Below are 6,000 nucleotides of genomic sequence, written 5' to 3' on the forward strand. Positions count from 1 at the left end.
AGGTTATGTTAAGGTTTAGGTAAAGGTTAGGTTGAGGTTGAGGTTTAGGTAAAGGTTAGGTTGAGGTTAAGGTTTAGATAAAAGTTAGGTTGAGGTTAAGGTTTAGGTAAAGGTTAGGTTGAAGTTAGGTCAATGTAAGGATTGGGTTAAGGTTAAGTCAAGGTTAGGTTTAGGTAAGGTGAATAAGGTTGGATGAATGTTACGTTTAGGTTTGGGTTAGATTAACTTTAAGGTTAGGTTAAGGGTTAGGCAAGTAGTAACTATTAGGATAAGGAAATCAACATTCTCTGAAGTCATGGTGAAGATACGTGCTTGTGTGTGTGTTTGTGTGTATGTGTGTATGTGTGTGTTTTCAAGTACATGCAGGCTCCTTCATGCACCAGAAAATGATTTGTTGCCACATTTTATACAGATCAGAACTGCTCATTATTTTCAGGATTTATTTTTCCACATACATAAATCAGAGGATTTATTGGGTAGATTATATTAAAACGTTGAGTGTGGAAAAACAGATTAATGAAATAAACAAATAATACAAAACCCAAGCTAACAAACTAATATTTTAAAGCACCATTTGGAGGGTTTGCACTGCATTTGCAAGTTCACCCAAATTTCTTATTCACTTAATATTAGTGGAAGAAGTTCTGAGGGGGGTTCAGACCTTGTTTACTTGTTTTCTAAGGAGATCATTAGCCAGGTTTACGTCCATGAAGTTCAAGAAAATGGCCAAAAGGAGATGCAAATGAAGGCTTGTTAGACTGGTGCAGAAGAAGAGGGCCCCCTAACCCTAACCCTGAAACAATTTAATTAGAAGAGCATGAGTCAAATCACAAATGGTCAAAAGCACAAAACATTGAAAACCTAATGGGAATATGTCATTCATGTTTGATTTATGTGTTCATGTGAGGAAGGTTACAACCTCCTCATTGCTCCAGACAGTGTGATGTTTCCCTTCTTAGCCAACATATTAAGTACTCTTACCCTGATTTTAACCAAGTTTTTTATGCACAAATTGAAAATCATAAAGACAGATGTATAGAAATGTTTAGATTAATAAATAAATAAATAAAATTCTCCTAAACTCAATATAAACATTTGAAAAAAGAAAACATTTTATGTATTTTTCTGTAAAAAGCACTAAGGGGTCTTCATTATAATGAAGTCTCAGTGTTGGCTTCATTCACCCCCAGTATAAACCATTAGATCAGTGTCATATGTCAGGAAAATAAACTAAATAGAGGATGCTTTTTATTGCAGTGTGAAAACACAGTGGCATGCCAGCATGTGCAGGCATGTGTGGTGCAACCACTTCAGTAACAGAATGTGACTACCCTTTACTTTACGCCCGATGAAGTCCAAGCACATAAATGTAGGGCAGAGCTCATAACCCTTTGACAAGCTGAGTTAGTGCACATCAAACCAGCTGTGCCTTGGCTCAGATATTGACAAAATGTGAGGCAAGAGCTCCTCCCCCTATCTTTTTAAAGTGCCCAAATTATGATAGAGGAAAAAAAAACTGTCCTAGCGGGCCTGGTCTCATAAAGCGTGATTGAAACCTTATCGATCTTTGGGTTACTTGAAAGCAGATATAACATATCCTGAGCAGAGAGGGCTCCAGCGATGCAGAGCACCGAGGCTGAGATGCTGGATTCCTTCCTGCTCTTGTCACAGCATCCTTCTGTGCCCGAGGCCTCCTATCGCCACGCACTGTGGTGCCGGCAGTTAGTGCGACAGCTGGTCTCCATGCTTGCCTCCACTCTCTGTCCCAGAATACCCAGTGACTATGTTCTCTCATCAAGTCCTGTGAGCCAATCCAGGCTTTCATCTCCTGACAGCTGACAGCTGATGCGCCTCTACAGATGCTAGTTTAAATCATTCATATAGCTCTCCACCGCTGAAGATTCATGACGATCGTGGAAAGCACTGACATGTCTTTTTTCACTTTTTTTTTGGCCAGTGGTAGAGTTTATGGATTGGCCCTTACCTAGTTCATTAGTAAGACAGTGGGGGTATTTTCAGAGTGGCGCAGCTGTAATGCAGATATGACACAGCGCTCATAAGCCTGATGAAGCCTTGGCTCATTGCAATAGGCTGCGAGGCTCAGGGAGATTGCCTACTGCAGAGTCACGGGGCTTTGGTGGTTTCCACTTGATTAAACCCGACTCAATGTGCTCAGCTCTTGCTGTAATTTAAAAACTGCAAGGGGAAAAAAATGTAATGAGAAAGTCAAATTCATAGATATGATGTAATTGACTTTGCTGAACATCTAGGAATCCGAAGGAGTTTGATTAGTGGAACCTAATCAGGGTTTAATTTGTGGACTTAGACTCGATATATCTCCCACAGACGATCCTGTGGAGCGGCGGACGAAGGAAGTGGCAACAGAGAGTGATTGAGATGTCATCTGTGTTTGCATCTCATCCTGCTGCACCTCTCCGTCTTGTCCTGCCAGATTTGATCTCCATTCTCAGATTCTCATTCACCATTGTGTACTGTACTGTACTCCTTGATTGCAGGCTGCTCCGCTAATAGAGTGCATTGTATCTCAAGCTGCTGCTGACAGCCGAGTGAAGCGCTCAGCCTTATTTGTCGGGATTCTCCTGCTCCATCTTTACCTTGTGTTGGTTAAATACCAGCCTGCCTTTCTGCGGCATCCCCTGCCACTTCTGTCTGGCTTATTTCTGTTTTGTCTGTTTTCATCTCCTCTTTTCTACCTGCTGGTATTATTGTGAGAAGAGATAAAACGAGCCATTTATCACAAGGAGTATTTTTATTATTTGTTTTGCCGTTTTCCATGCGACAACTTGACTTTGTACTGGGCTTTATTCTCGTGTTGTATTTTAGTTTAAACAAAAATTACAACTTGGGTCCATGCTTTGAAAGCGTGTGTTCGCTCACAGCAGAACGTGTTCAGACAGGTTGTTTACAAGGCAACAGTTTACAGATTATTAACACTTCATCTGGAGGTATAACTGAAGGTGAGTGCACTTAGATGTCATCAAACTACACTGTAGCTGTTTATTTAACAGACCGTGAGGGTATACATTTTACCACTGCCTGTATTCTTATCTTTGAAGTACGTTTAAGCTCCTTCTGTACGTGTCTATTCATGTAGACAATCTGGATACTTCTAATGAAAGGTTCAGTGTGTAGAATTTAGTGACATCTAGTGGTGAAGTTGCATGTTGCAGCTGAATCCCCCTCACCTCAACCTCCCCTTCCAAACTTGAAACAAAACCTGTGGTAACCTTCAGTTGTCATACAACTCAATAGGTTTTTAGTTTGTCCAGTCTGGGCTACTGTAAAAAACATCTGTAGCGAGGATGTAAATATAAAGTATTTAAATACTAAGGGCCTATTCTAGGGTAAAGAAAACAACAATCCGTACAATTTAGATGAAACACACTAGTGAAGACATCACTAGGATTATTTTATATTCAATTATACATTTAACAAACCAACCACTCTTCATCCTTCAAGTCTATTCACATGTAAACAATCTTAAATCGCAGTAATAATAATCGCAATAATCTCTCAAGTACCTTTTTACATGCTTTTGTTGTAAAAAATGTTTTTCCACTAGCAGCCACAAGGGGAAGCAATAAACCCATTCTAAGCCCACAGTGAAAACAGACTTGGACAAAGTCGAGCAATACGATAACTTTTGAATATTGGGAAAACCTCCACCCTCACAAATTCTTAGTTTTGTAGGGGGTGCTCACGAGGTAATCCACAATGAATGAAGGCCTATGTAGCTGAGTCCCCGAAAAGTAAGATTTAACAGGAAACATTTTTTTTTATCATTTCAATAGAAGTGCTAGAAACAATATAGTTCCATTGGATCAGATTTGTGCATTTCATTCTTAGTGAACGCCTTTCTGTAAGTATGTGTGGAGACATTCACCAGAAGCCACTTAAAGACATTTTGGTTTCTCACATCAGTATTACTACAGCATTACTAGTACGTTAGTTATTTACCTTTAGGATGTCAAACACGAGGATCCTCCTCATCCTCCTTTAGATGCTCATTTGTTTTCATTTCCTGATTTCACTTTCCTTAGACTGCGAGTGCCATAGAGGAAAAGTATCCTCCTGTTTTTTCAATCAAAGTCTGATATATAATGAATACCAATTTTACAAAAAAGTGAATAAAATTGAGAGCTTTTGTGTAGGAGGAGGTGTAAACAAATATTTTAGCAATTTAGCTTTATTCACTTCTAATAATTAAGGTCTACATCATGACTGCCATCTAGGGTGAATTGCATTTTCGGTACATCTGCATTAATAGGAAGAGGACAGGTTCTCCATAGTTCAGATCACAACTCTGTGGATTGTTCGGCAACTACATCATTGGTTTGGAGTATGTATTAAACAGTGGATTTAAGACAACACTTTCACAATTTATACACCATGTCTGTGCGCAGCAGCTATAGTAATATTCACATCATATTGTTCACAGTAGAAATATAGCATCCACATTACAACGCTATCCACCAGGAATGTTAGCTGGTGTTTATCCGACTGGCTGGAAGATGCCACGGTGAGTTGGATCCCTCTTTGTTGGCACCGTCACTATGCCAACAGACTGGCTCCATTCAAATGAATATGGAGCCTGTGTTGTTTCACAGAGGACTGTTGTTGATCTGAATGTAGCCTCAGACGACGAAAACATTTGGTTGTGGTTCAGTTTAGGTGACAGAAACAGTTGGTTAAGGTTCGTGCATGATGAGGGAAAGATCACTGTTTCAGAGACTACAAAGAGGTTTTTGTTATTTGTAGGTCTGACACTGGATGTGAACTCAGTCACCTGTGTGAAAGTCTGACATGCTACACACACAGGCGCTGACCTCTACACACAGAGCACTTTATTTCCCCACATAGCAAAGAACATTGGCCCTGATCGTTTTTAGTTCACCACGAACTTGGTGAAGTAAAAACAGCGACAATATGACCAAGGTCTCATCCCTCCATTATCTATACTTCTCTTCCTTTTGTGGGTCGCAGGGGAAGCTGAAGCCAATCCCACGTGAGATTGGGCGATTGGACGCCAGCATATCATCAGGCCGACTTACAAAGAAAACAACCATTGACTCACATTCACATCTATGGTCAACGTCCATCCATCCATTATCTATAAATAACACTTGTCCTTTGAGGGTTGCGGGGGAGCTGGAGCCAATCCCAGCTGACATTAAGCAAGAGGCAGGCTACGCCCAGGACAGGTCGTCAGTTCATCACTGAGAAGACTGCACAGCAAGAAGCTGTGAGGCAGTGGTGCTAACCGCTGCACCACGCCCAAGCCCAACACCAAGGTTGTATGAAAAAATCATCTCACTGCAAGTACATGATTTGAATTCTTCTTACCCCTCCTTTAATTGTGTTACAGACACCTACGTAGATTAGATTGCAGATGAGATATCAGATGACATCAGCAGGAACTACGGGGCAGAGAGAGGGAATGACCTGTGATAAAGGTCCTTATTTGGATCCATGCCCAGGATTTTGCAGTTACATGGTTATAAAGCCTTTGAGCCTGAGACCACTGGGCCACCAGAACTCCCCCTTTGTGTGACATTTTAACTTGTGTTAATGTTGTTATCCACAGGCATGGACTGCGAAAGGTCTGCAACTATAAAAAACTCAGCTCTGCTCCTTCACATGATTTTTAATTAAAATACATTTTCCTCCTGGTGCAATGTTCTACTTCACATTTACTCCATGTTCAAAGTCCCCACAAACGTGACACTGTTAATCTGTGTCACAGCAAGAATAGATTTTTTTTCTTCTTCTCTATTTTCGCCATTGTGATTGTACACATGCCACAGACAGCTAATTCGGAGCCCAGTGAGGTGCAACAGTCCTCTGCCGCTACTCAGTTAACAAGGTTATTGATTTTGGAAACCACCCTCTTAGTATGGTCGCTCCTCAGAAAACACACTAATTGCTATTTATTCCCTTCTTTCGATGGGGCACGCTGACTGATAATCCTCAGAAGATCCA

Source organism: Hippoglossus stenolepis, chromosome 3 (assembly GCF_022539355.2).
Source record: "Hippoglossus stenolepis isolate QCI-W04-F060 chromosome 3, HSTE1.2, whole genome shotgun sequence".
Taxonomy (NCBI): domain Eukaryota; kingdom Metazoa; phylum Chordata; class Actinopteri; order Pleuronectiformes; family Pleuronectidae; genus Hippoglossus; species Hippoglossus stenolepis.